The sequence below is a fragment of the Salmo salar genome, chromosome 13 (genome assembly GCF_965601325.2).
Source record: "Salmo salar chromosome 13, fSalSal1, whole genome shotgun sequence".
Lineage (NCBI taxonomy): Eukaryota > Metazoa > Chordata > Actinopteri > Salmoniformes > Salmonidae > Salmo > Salmo salar.
Window position 1 is genome coordinate 67590241 of NC_138303.1, and position 14531 is coordinate 67604771.

Consider the following 14531-nt stretch of genomic DNA (forward strand, 5'->3'; position numbering starts at 1 on the left):
TGATCTTGTTGTTATTGATGTGCATAATTGAGGGAGAGAGAGCCTACCTTTTCATGGCTGCTTGATCAATAGGACTGTAAAATTCCCAAATGTAAGAGGACTCCCATGGTGTTTACATATTTGCAGATGTATTTTGTGGCTTTTGACGAATGCGTTCTTATGATTTAAAGTTGCGCTGTTGCAACTGCCTGTAAACACTCAGTCCAGTTCAAAGTGAATGATGGCAGCCCTGTGTGGCAAATGACTTTTGTATAAAGGTCTACTGTAGCTCTGATTGGCTATAGCACACTGGTCTGTGTAGACTCTGGTCCCGGACAAGACAGATGTTTTTATTCAGTTTTATTTACTGCAGTTTTAATTAATTGTCCAAACGTACGGCCGCTTTCCCACTCTATATTGATATACATTTTTCACAAATGCCTTAGTATACGTGGTTGAAAGAGATGGGGCAAAAGGAGTGGCTAATAAGTCTGGCTGTACATCTGACTGGCTTACTTACTGCAAATTGAGAAATTATGTGACTAAACTCAACGAAAAGAAGAAGAAACTTTATTATGAAGCCAAGATCAATGATATAAAGAATGATGGAAAAAAACTTTGGAGTACTTTAAATGAAATTATGGGCAGAAAGACAAATTCAACTCCATCTTTCATCGAATCAGATTATTCATCACAAAACCATTTGATGTTGCCAATTGTTTTAATGATTATTTAATTGGCAAAGTGGGCAAACTTAGGCAGGAAATGCCCACAACAAACAGTGAGCAATTATATTCATGCATAAAAAAACAAATAATGAAAGAACAGCAGTGCAAGTTCTAATTTTGTAAAGTTAGTGTGGGAGAGGTGGGAAAATTATTGTTAACAATCAATAATGACAAACCTGGCATTGACAACTTAGATGGAAAGCTACTGAGGATGGTGGCTGACTCTAAAGCCACTCCTATCTGCCATATTTTAATTCTGAGCCTAGAGGAAAGTCGTTGTCCTCAGGCCTGGAGGGAAGCCAAAGTAATTCAGCTTGCTGCCAGTTTGCTGCCAGCTTGCTGCCAGCTTGCTGCCAGCTCTTAGCAAATGGTTGGAAAAAATGGTGTTTGACCAAATACAATGCTATTTCTCTGTAAACAAATTAACAACAGACTTTCAGCATGCTTATGGAGAAGTGCACTCAATGTACTTCACTGACACAAATGACTGATGATTGGTTGAAAGAAATTGATAATAAGAAGATTGTGGGAGCTGTGCTGTTAGATTTCAGTGCAGCCTTTGATATTATTGACCATAACCTGTTGTTGAAAAAACGTATGTGCTATGGCTTTTCAACCTCTGCCATATCGTGGATTCAGAGCTATCTATCTAATAGAACTCAAATGGTTTTCTTTAATGGAAGCGTCTAATGTCAAACATGTAAAGTGTGGTGTACCGCAGGGCAGCTCTCTAGGCCCTCTACTCTTTTCTATTTTTTACCAATGAACTGTCACTGGAATGAAACAAAGCATGTGTGTCCATGTATGCTGATGACTCAACCATATACGCATCAGCAACCACAGCTAATGAAGTCACTGAATCCCTTAACAAAGAGTTGCAGTCTGTTTTGGAATGGGTGGCCAGTAATAAACTGGTCCTGAGCATCTCTAAATCTAAGAGAATTGTATTTGGTACAAATCATTCCTTAAGTGCTAGACCTCAGGTGAATCTGGCAATGTGTGGCTGTTGAACAAGTTGAGGAGAGTAAATTACTTGGCGTTATCTTAGATTGTAAACTGTCATGGTCAAAACATATAGATTCAATGGTTGCAAAGAAGGGGAGAGGTCTAGCCGTAATAAAGAGATTCTCTGCTTTTTTGACACCACACTCCAAAAAGCAAGTTCTGCAGGCTGATATAAATACTATTCATGCCAGTCTCTTTTGGCTTAGAGTTGAGGAGAGACAGACTGCATCACTTCTCCTTTTTATAAGAAACATTCACGTGTTGAAAATCCCAAATTGTTTGCATAGTCAACATACACACAGCTTTGACACACACACTTATCCCACCAGACATGCCACCAGGGGTCTTTTCATAGTCCCCAAATCCAGAACTGACACGACTTCCGCCGAAGTTGGTTTTCCTCTCCTTGTTCGAGCGGCGCTCGGCGGTCGACGTCACCGGTCTTCTAGCCATCGCCGCTCCACCTTTCATTTTCCATTTGTTTTGTCTTGTTTTCCCGCACACCTGGTTTACATTCCCTCATCATCTACGTGTATATTATCCTCTGTTCCCCCATGTCTGTGTGTGTAATTGTTCGTTACGTTTATTGTGTGACACATCGGGCTGGGTTTTTCCGGGTATTGTTTCAACCCGTGGTATTGTATTGTTGTTCTTTATTGATTGTGACCAGTGCACTATTTCACTTTTGTTTTTGGCTGGAGTGTTGTGACGCTGTTGTGTCCGATTTTTGCTTCTGCCAATTAAAGTGTGCCTGTTCACTCATCTCTGCTCTCCTGCATCTGACTATAGTTGACCAGTTGCACGCACGTTCTGACAAGAACAAATTCAAGAAAATGTACAGTATTTTGTACTGCCCTTATTACATGGAACTTCCTACCATCTCATATTGCTCAAATAAACAACAAACTTGGTTTAAAAAAACACATAAAGCAACACCTCGCAGCACAATGCCTCTCCCCTATTTGACCTAGATAGTTTGTGTGAATACATTGATATGTAGGCTGCATGTGCCTTTTTAAAAATGTAGTTCTGTCCTTGAGCTGTTCTTGTCTAATGATGTTCTGTATTATGTCATTCCGTATTATGTTTCATGTTTTGTGTGGACCCCAGGAAGAGTAGCTGCTTCTTTTGCAATAGCTAATGGGGATCCTAATAAAATATCAAATACAAAAATTCCCAAACATTCTCCAAATTTCTGAAAAGTGGTCGCTTGTCAAAAACAAAAAGTGTAATTCTTCCTGGTGGTGAATATGAACAGATTTGAATAACATTTAATAAGTTCCCACACATGCTGAGCACTTGTTGGCTGTTTATCCTTCACACTTCGGTCCAATTCATCCCAAACCATCTCAATTGGGGTGAGGTCAGGTGATTGTGGAGGCCAGGTCATCTGATGCAGTACACTATCACTTTCCTTCCTGGTCAAATAGCCCTTACACAGCCTGGAGGTGTATTTTGGTTCATTGTCCTGTTGAAAAACAAATGATAGTCCCACTTAGCCGAAACCAGATGGGATGGCGTATCGCTGCAGAATGCTGTGGTAGCCATGCTGGTTAAGTGTGCTTAAATTCTAAATAAATCACAGAGAGTGTAACCAGCAAAGCACCCCCACACCATCACAGCACCTCCTCCATCCTTCACGGTGGGAACTACACATGCAGAAATCATCCATTCACCTACTCTGCGTCTCACAAAGACTTGGCGGTTGGTACCAAAAATCTCAAACTCATCAGACCAAAGGACAGATATCCACCGGTCTAATGTACATTGCTTGTGTTTCTTGGCCCAAGCAAGTCTCTTCTTCTTATTGGTGTCCTTTAGTTGTGGTTTCTTTGCAGCAATTTGACCATGAAAGCCTGATTCATGCAGTCTCCTCTGAACAGTTGATGTTGAGATGTGTCTGTGGCTTGAACTTTGTGAAGCATTTATTTGGGCTGCAATATGAGCTGCAGTTAATTGCCGATTTCTGAAGCTGGTAACTCTAATGAACTTATCCTCTGCAGCAGAGGTAACTCTGGGGCTTCCTTTCCTGTGGCGGTCCTCGTGAGACAAGTTTCATCATAGCGCTTGATGGTTTTTGCGACTGCACTTGAAGAATCTTTCAAAGTTCTTGAAATGTTCATGATTGACTGACCTTCATGTCTTAAAGTAATGATGGACTGTCGTTTCTCTTTGTTATTTGAGCTATTCTTGCCATAATATGGACTTGGTCTTTTACCAAATAGGGCTGTATTCTGTATAACACCCCTACTTTGTCAAAACACAACTGATTGGCTCAAACGCATTAAGAAGGAAAGAAATTCCATGCATTCACTTTTAAGAAGGCACACTTGTTAATTCAGATATCACGTTTTAAGGTATGACCCAGGTGCAGACAGTGTTGAAGAAGTTTATTCTTTAACCAGGGGCAGGTAAACGACAGGTCAAGGCAGGCAGGGGTCAATAATCTAGAGCATGTGTAAGGCACCGGAACAGGAGGCGGGCTCAGGGTCAGGTCAGGCAGAGGTCGGTAATCCAGAGTGGAGGCAAAGGTACAGGACGGCAGGTAAGCTCAGGGTCAGGACAGGCAGGAAAGGTCAAAACCGAGAAACTAGAAAACAGGGACTATAGCAAAGACAGGAGCAAGGGAAACCGCACATCCATCAGTGTACTTCAAGGATCAATGCAGTTGGGCTTGCTTTCTACACAATCTTTTTCTGTAGGCCTGTATAATTCAACTTTTGAATTTAAAGGGATAGTTTACCCCATAATCAAAATGTGCTGTAAAAACAATTACGCATGTTTTTTTCTTTGTATTATCTTTTTATCAGATTTAATGTGTTATATTATCCTACAATAATGTCACATTTCCACAAACTATGCATAGAATATGAACATCCTTGCTTCAGGTCCTGAGCTATAGGCAGTTAGATTTGGGTATGTCATTTTAGGTGAAAATTGAAAAAAAGGGTCCAATCTTTTTAAGGTGTCTGTAATAGAATAAATGTGGAGAAATCTAATGTAGACATTAGTATATGCATTTCTATATCTTCCATTTATTTTTACAATGGTGCCATGTGTTACGCGGAGTGGAACAGGTGAACCCAAGATCAGACTCAGACGAGGAGACTGGGATGAGATAACCAAGGTATTTATTGAAACAGGGGAAGCTCGGGCGGATTGCAGGAAACCAGGTGTGGAGGCAGAGGCTGGAGCGAGAGGTGTTGGGACAGGGTAAGCAGGTCTGGAGGGGAATCCAAGGGAGCAGTAGAGTAGGGTATCCAGGACAGAGTAGCAGGACTGACGAAACGTGGGACTGGAGACAGGGACCAGAGTCAGAGCGGGCAGAACTGTAGGGGAGAAGAAAACAGCATCAGGCCAGGGAAAACATGCACAGCAGGATCCAAACAGGAACAAACGGCTAGAAACCTAGAACTGACTGAGCAGAGATTATGATCTGGCAGCGTGGAATTGGCAGGGCTGAGTATTTGTAGAGGTAACACCATGATGGAGGCACAGTGGCTTCAATACAGCGCACCAAATCAGACATCTAGTGTATATATAAATCACTGGTTGTACTGGCTTCCAATGTGTCTTCCTGATTCTAACCTGTGTAGGAAAATGCCTGCTATTACTCTTTTGTTCTGTTTGATCGGTTGTTGATGTTGTTCTTGTTGTTGTGGTCCTTGGGGATCGGGCAGATGAGGAAAGTGGCCTTCTGCTAAACTAACAGAACTGTTTTCAAGGCTGTCCCAGCAGAGCTGCACATCCTTCATTAAGCAAACCTTTTAAGATACTAAAGACATGCCAAGTTAAAAAAAACGTTCTCTTTAGCCTTCACAGGCCTGCAGTACCTATGTGGGGCCTCTTTTGAAAACCGTACACCCGAACTGCTCTTTTATTGGCCTGAGGTTGTTGTCTCGGGAATGCGACCGGTGACTCTCGCACTTCTCACATATGCTGTCATTACCTAAGCCCCTGTTCCTGCCGCTACACAGTTTTTTTTCTCTGCGGTTTGCAGATAACAAGTTGCTACATCCGTTCAGTGGCGGTTGATCCTCAGCCAAAGCCAATTCTTATCGGTCTTAAGCACACGGCTCTGGTGAAACTAATTATTGTGCAAGGCTCTGGGAGCGTCAACCGGACCCCGGACCAGTAGGGGTTATATACCACATTTTGCTGCGTGCAGCGTTTCAGCCCACTCAGTCTTCAAGTCCTGTCTCGTCCTTTTGACATCTATCTTTGTCCCACACAGATGACTCATATGCATTGAATTTTATTGGCTCGACTGTTAAAATATGTCTATCAATTATTCAAACCCCGTTTTCACACTGGTTTTCTCGCAATTTATTATATTCCTACAACCTCTTTATTGAATATCGGTCAGATTTGGCAGGCTTTCTTTCTCTCTCTCATTGTGCGTCTGTACCTTCGTCATTTCCATTTAATCGTTCTTTCCGTTTAGCACATGTCGTTAATCAAATGACCTCATAAAAACATTATTTCAGGTTTCATGTGATTGGAGTATAGCCACGGCTGCACATTCTGATTAATACTAATCTACATGCTGTCTGGTATGTGATTATGATCATATGCTTATGTATGTGAGGGCAGATGATGTTTGTGTGTTTACGTAGCATGAAGTATGTGGTTCTTGCAGGCAAATTGGAATTGTAAGCATGTGTATGACCTAGAGTAGTTTTGTGTGTGCTCATCCACTTCCATCCTCCCTTGCATTTTCTTTTCCTTTTCTCTACCCCCGTCCCGTCCCCTCCATGCACATGACCAAACCCCACTGCTTGTCTCCCCCAGTCAGTCAGAACGAAGGCAGCCAAAGAAAGATAGAACACAACTTCTGCTCTGACCTTTTCCTGATGTCTCTCTCTCTTCAGAATAACAATGGTTTCTCCATCATGCTTTGTTTACATGGGGGAGTAGAAAACGACACATCACCATAAAAAAGATAAATGCTACCTCTGTATTAAATGTCTGGCCATCATTAGTCAGGCGCACTATCATAAACAGTGTCCGCCATGAAAATTAAAACCCTCCTTAGAGTGATAAGGCTGGGATCGGAACAGGGATCTGATGGATCATTTATAGCCGAGGTGAGCATGCAATTTTCAGGACACTGGGAAGCCTATGAACCTGGACTATGCCACCATGAATGATTAATTCATAAACATTATTCATAACCCTTTCTCATAAATCAAGGCGCCCATTAACTTCAGCTACAGTCATAGCCGCGGGAAGTAGTTTGGGGGTGGGGGGACAAATCTTTTTGACAGGCTGGTGCTGCAGACGGATATATCGGTCCACTAATACAGGATTATTAAAGGCCCAGTGCACTACTTTGGTGAACAAAATATTTAAAACTTTTTTTTTCTTTTTTTCTCCAGATTTGTTAGGTGGTGCGGCAGCACCCTCAGCACCCCTACTTCCCATGGCTATGGCCACAGTGGAGGATGGTGAGGTTCACCTTACCCTTTTCCTAACTTTAACCTAATTCTCCTAACCTGCAACGTCAATTATTTTAACCTGCTGCGTAAATTCACCTGACCTGCAACAAAAAGTAATTTTTGATATAAGCGGTACTCTATCCAGTCAAAACCGGGTATATGTGGGGGAGGGGGTTCTTACTAAAAGGGAAGAAGAATAGAACATCTTGAGTTGAAACGAAAGGCAAGTATTTGTATTTTTTTACTGTAACGCTCCTATTCGGTGCAGTTTCCTGACGTTTTTTCTTCTTCTGAATGGCAGTCTAATGTGGGGTAAATGTCCTGTTAACATTTGCAGCCTTGTCTGTTTGGGCTAATTAGCAGCTAATTAGCCTGTGTTGTTTGTGTCCACAGAGGACCATTTTATTTTGCAGCTTGTAATATTTATTTAACCTTTATTTAACTAGGCAAGTCAGTTAAGAACAAATTTTTATTTACAATGACGGCCTACCAAAAGGCAAAAGGCCTCCTGCGGGGATGGGGGCTGGGATTAAAAATCAATTAAATACAAATATAGGACAAAACACACATCACGACAAGAGAGACAACACAACAGTACATAAAGAGAGACCTAAGATGACAACATAGCATGGCAGCAACACATTACAACACAGCATGGTAGGACCACAACATGACAACAACATGGTAGAAACACAACATGGCAGCAGCACAACATGGTAGCAGCACAACATGGTAACATAGCAGCACACAACAGGGTACAAACATTGTTTGGCACAGACAACAGCACAAAGGGCAAGAAGGTAGAAAACAATACATCACGCAAAGCAGCCACAATTGTCAGTAAGAGCGTCCATGATTGAGTCTTTAAATGAAGAGATTGAGATAAAACTGTCCAGTTTGAGTGTTTGTTGCAGCTCGTTCCAGTCTCGAGCTGCAGCAAATTGAAAAGATGAGCGACCCAGGGATGTGTGTGCTTTGGGGACCTTTAACAGAATGTGACTGGCAGAACAGGTGTTGTATGGGGAGGATGAGGGCTGCAGTAGGTATCTCAGATGGGGGGATGATGCCTAAGAGGGTTTTATAAATAAGCATCAACCAGTGGGTCTTGCGACGGGTATATAGTTGACCATTTTACAGAGGAGTATAGAGTGCAGTGATGTGTCATATAAGGAGCATTGGTGGCAAATCTGATGTCCGAATGGTAAAGAACATCTAGCCGCTCGAGAGCACCCTTACCTGCCGATCTATAAATGACATCTCCATAATCTAGCATGGGTAGGATGGTCATCTGAATACAGTATGTGTCCATTCTCTTCAGTGATGTGGTTATGGATGACACCTCTTTGAACTACCAGCAACGTTGCACCATCAAAAAGAAAGACCTACTGTATAGCAGCCCCACAAACAATGTGTGATACTGCTGACCAATCCACTTATTGTTTGGGTGACAGCAAGAATTGTTGTCCTGCCTTTACTTGGATATCTTAAAATATCACATATACATTTTGTTGTTCACTCAACTTTATTCAGTTCTTATTTCTTGACTTTACCAGTCACAACTGCAGGACATTGATTCCTGAGGCATCTTTGAGGAAGCGTCTACAGAAGTATGTTTCTGAAAGCCTGCTTCATGAAGAGCACAAGGACATGATGTCTTGTGTGGAGAAGAGTGCCACCTTTCTCCTGCCTCAACTCCAGAAACTGGCAATCACTGATCCCATCTAACCAAGCGAGCCCTACAACACTTTCTTTCGAGAACTCGACTCATAGCCTATAACACAGTCCCATGACGACCTTTTACATTTGGCTTAAATCAAAGATTTTTATTTTCGTTCTTTCACCTAGGCTATCAATTTATTCATATTAAATCGTATTTTGAATAGAGTTGGAATCGACTCATCCTGTCATTGATTTCTCTCCAATAACTTGGCAACCAACTTTAAGGTGCATTACTGTATCCAACTGGACTGGAGTGTGGACCTTGTTTATCTTTCAATCACCCACGTGGGTATATGCTCTAAAAAACCAATGAGGAGATGGGAGAGGCGGGACTTGCAGTGCCTGGATATGCAGATGATCGTTGACACGCTCAAGCAGTTTGGATAAAATTCTTGAATAACATGTATGTGTACATTTATTTTGCAATGCTCGCTCGCGCATGCAATGTGGCCAGTGTGGTCAGCATGTAGGAAAAATATTATTGTTTCATTCTTTAGTAATATTTATGTTATTATGTATAGTAGTATCAGCTTTAGTGGTACATATGGACGTGTTTGTTGTGGGGTGCATTCAGCAGGGCACAATGTTGTGGTATAATAATATATAATACTATAATAATATAATGATGAGATATTATGTAGAAGCATGCCATTTAAGACATTTCTATCTGCAACGTTCTACAACGTTTTTATGGCCCTGGTGTCACTATTGGTAATAGTATTGTTATATTGTTACTGTTTCCCCTGGACCTCTTGGAGAACCAATCCAGTTCTGTGACCTGTAGCACCAAAGCAGAAATCTGGGTCATTGAGTTACCACAGCTTCTCTCTCTCTCACCCCCCCCCCCCCCCCCCCCCTCCCATTTTCACCATAAACAGCACAAAAGTGTTTAAGTAGGCCTACTCCCTCAATGCATGTTTAACACTTGCACACACACCCCACACACACTCAGCTATTGTTAAAACTTCAGGCATTCTAAATTTGTCTTAGTCCATTTCTGATTGGAGGGTTGACTAATAATAACTGGCTCTATGGATACAAAGAACAAAGAGCTTTTAAACCTGCTCAACAATGTTATGAATTCCACAGAAGACAATAACAACAGATCAGCCAGGTCTGAGTTCATGTATAATACAGTTATTAGAAATAGCCTCGGCTAATTATCCATGTTCTTCAACGTGAACTAGTCACAAGCTGCTACTACAAAAATTGACATAATTTACCTGAGAACTACAACAAAAACAGTAGCTAAATAGAATGGATGTCCTGATTAAAATCCTTGTGGGAAGTTAGTTGAATCGAGGCATTCAGCCATGGCATTGTAAACATTATTTAGGTTAGCTAGCTAGCTAACTTTAGCATAACTAGCTAGCTACTTCTATCCAAATATGGTTTTGCCGTTATCTAAAGAAACGCCTAGGAATGTGTAAAAGGGTCCGTGCGGTGAAGAAATGGAGATGTGATTAATGGCGTCAAAAACAATTACGGCATAAAATGTCACACGTTAGTGCGTTATTAACGTGTTAAGTTTGACAGCTCTAATGCATATACAAACAGACTCTGGCAAAAAAATTGCCAAACTGCATTTGACAAAACCTTCACTAAAGTATACACATTTACCGCGGGATAAGCATGAAAATGGGGTGTTTGGAGATCACCAGCGTATACATCCACTGGGACACACACAACTGTAGCCAGCTACCTGATTCCAGCTCACATCTTTTACTAGTAATCATGTACTTTGTAGGATATGTTAATCAATATAGCTTTGGTCACAGGGTTGCAGTGCTAAGCTGAACTACATATAAATAGCCTCATTTGGTGGCTTAGCCTATGATTGGCTCAGATAGACTGCTGTGATGGAGAGAGAGAGAAAAGGAGGGGGGAAAGAGTTTTGTCTAAATACTGGTGGGATTTTTGCTCGATCCAGTCTCACTTGATACTCCCCGTCAACAATCGGAGTCGGTTATTAACTTTAGGAGTGCTGCATGAGTCCTCCAACATCATTACTGAGGATCATAATTGCCTTATAAAAATCTGAAATTAGAATCCATGTTTTTATGAGGATTCCATAAATGTACAACATAATTTAGGAGAGTGCTCAGCTTCGAGGTACAAGTGCCAATAGAATACCATTAGATGTCTGTGAATGATACCAATATTTTCATAGCATTATGGGATTATTTTGCTGTAATGGTGTCCTCAACACTGAAGTGCATGCAAATAACCTCCCCCACCCTCCTACCTCCCATTCAGAGTTATGAAAGTTCCCTAAACAAAGTTGATTGATTTACACTGAGTGTACAAAACATTAAGAACACCTTCCTAATATTGAGTTCCACTCTGAACATTAGCAGTCAGTCCCGAGACCACAGCAAAAATCGCCTTTTAATTTATCTGAATTTCATTTATCTGCATGTCCATGTCACAACGTCCACAGAAGGTGGCGCCTCTCCCCGGTCAGGCAGTGCTCGGTGGTCGTCGTCGCCGGCCTACTAGCTGCCACCGATCTATGTTTCTGTGTCTTTTGGTTATGTCTGTTTAGGTCTGCACCTGTTTTGTGGTAGTCATTAGTGGGGTATTTAGTTTGTCTGTTTCGTTTGGGGATTTGTGCGGGATTGTTTATGTGTCATGCCTTTTGGGCACGAAGGGGAATATTGTATTTTCTTATTTACGCTGCGTGTTTTAGGCATTAGGGTTGCCGGGCTGTGTCCCGTCCTTTAGTGTTTATGGAGCTGTTCTCCTTCTGTATTGTTGTGCGCCCTGCTTTGTTGCGGCATTTTTTCAATAATTATTGAACATGTGTTTCGCGGACCTCGGTCTCCTGTGCCTGACTTCACCCGTCCTGCTATCGAAGTGTTTCGTGACAGTCCAGCCCTTATATTTAATCTCACAATGAAGTGTTTTAATGTTTTATTTTCAGAACAACTTGGGCTACATGTAGAATACTAAACATATACAGTTGCATTCATGGGATTTACTGACAAATGTCTGGCAAAGCAAAAATCTGCAAAAAATGTATTTATATGAATGCTGTAAGTACACAACATTTTTGCTTAGTGGGAAATGAATATCAAACTACTCAGTGACAACTACTGAGTGACTTTCCTATGACCTTCTATGTAAAAGACCTCTTACCTTTTAACGAAGCTTGTGTAGCTAATGAGCGCCATAGAACAAAACATTACATGTGCGTGTTCGTGAGAATCTCAGCTTTTCATAGAACGCTTTTAATTGTTTGTATAACTTCTGACTCCAAACGACTTCAGAACTAGATCAGGGTTTAGATTTATGCACATAAATGTGAGAAGATTGGTTCCCAAAATGGACATGGTAAAAGTGTGGCCCCAAATGTCTTTAATTAGCATGTTTTTGATAATCAACCCGTTTAAAATGCACAGAAGCCTGCAACCGACAACCCTGCCACAAATAGGACAGTAGGTTATCCTTTTAATTTCAGTAAGATTACGCAATCTAAAATTGTTAACATGTTCAAATCAATTGATACTAATAAAGCTGCTACCCTGGATGAGTTGAATCCATTTCTGCAGAAAATTGGAGCAGACATCATTGCTGCCCCTCATTCATATTTTGAATGTACAGTTGAAGTCGGAAGTTTACATACACTTAGGTTGGAGTCATTAAAACTCGTTTCTCAACCACTCCACAAATGTCTTGTTAACAAACTATAGTTTTGTCAAGTCGGTTAGGACATCTATTTTGTGCATGACACAAGTCATTTTTCCAACAATTGTTTACAGATAGATTATTTCACTTATAATTCACAATTCCAGTGGGTCAGAGGTTTACAAACACTAAGTTGACTGTGCCTTTAAACAGCTTGGAAAATTCCAGAAAATGATGTCATGGCTTTAGAAGCTTCTTATAGGCTAATTGACATAATTTCAGTCAATTGGAGGTTTATTTGTTTATGTATTTCAAGGCCTACCTTCAAACTCAGTGCCTCTTTTCTTGACATCATGGGAAAATGAAAAGAAATCAGCCAAGACCTCAGAAAAATATTGTAGACCTCCACAAGTCTGGTTCATCCTTGGGAGCAATTTCCAAATGCCTGAAGGGACCACGTTCATCTGTACAAACAATAGTACGCAAGTATAAACACCATGGGACCACGCAGCCATCACACCGCTCAGAAAGGAGACACGTTCTGTCTCCTAGAGATGAATGTCCTTCGGTGCAAACAGTGCAAATCAAACCCAGAACAACAGCATAGGACCTTGTGAAGATGCTGGAGGAAACAGGTGCAAAAGTATCTATATCCACAGTAAAACAAGTCCTATATCGACATAACTTGAAAGGCCGCTCAGCAAGGAAGAAGCCACTGCTCCAAAACTGCCATAAAAAAGCCAGACCACGGTTTGCAACTGCACATGGGGACAAAGATTGTACTTTTTGGAGAAATGTCCTCTGGTCTGGTGAAACAAAAATAGAACTGTTTGGCCATAATGACCATCATTATGTTTGGAGGATAAAGGGGGAGGCTTGCAAGCCGAAGAACACCATCCCAACCGTGAAGCACGGGGGTGGCAGCATCATGTTGTGGGGGTTCTTTGCTGCAGGAGGGACTGGTGCACTTCACAAAATAGAGGGCAAATAAGGAAAAGTATGTGGATATATTGAAGCTACATCTCAAGACATCAGTCAGGAAGTTAAAGCTTGGTCGCAAATGGTTCTTCCCAATGGACAATGACCCCAAGCATACTTCCAAAGTTGTGGCAAAATGGCTTAAGGACAACAAACTCAAGGTATTGGAATGGTCATCACAAAGCCCTGACCTCAATCCTATAGAAAATGTGTGGGCAGAACTGAAAAACTATGTGAGGCCTACAAACCTGACTCAGTTACACCAGCTCTGTCAGGAGGAATGGGCCAAAATTCACCCAACTTATTGTGGGAAGCGTGTGGAAGGCTACCCGAAACGTTTGACCCAAGTTAAACAATTTATAGGCAATGCTACCAAATACTAATTGAGTGTATGTAAACTTCTGACCCACTGGGAATGTGATGAAAGAAATAAAAGCCGAAATATATCCATCTCTCTACTATTATTCTGACATTTTTAAAATAAAGTGGTGATCCTAACTGACCTAAGACAGGGAATCTTTACTAGGATTAAATGTCAGAAATTGTGAAAAACTGAGTTTAAATGTATTTGGCTAGGGTGTATGTAAACTTCCGACTTCAACTGTATCACTGTCAAGTAACGTGATCCCAAAAATATGGAAGGCAGCATACGTCACTCCACTGCGTAAAGGCAGAGATCTGTGCCAGTTGGATAACTATTGCTCTATATCTAAACTTTCTGTGCTTGGTAAAACTTTTTGAGAACCTTGTCAATTCCCAGATGAAAGATTGTCTTTAAAATAGCTGTATCTTATCCCAAAACCCGTCTGGATTCAGAGCAAAACATAGTACTATCTCAGCTGCAACCAAGGTGATCAGTGATCTTCAGGATGCACAGGACAAAAAAAACAGCATTGTGTTTCTCTTTTTATTGATTTATCGAAAGCTTTCGACACTGTTGACCATGCTCTGCTTCTGCATAGATTAAATATAATAGGTTTTACTGATGGGGCGGTGGATTGGTTACAAATCTACCTCTCTGACAGAACCCAGTGTGTAGCACAATAGGGCATGGAAT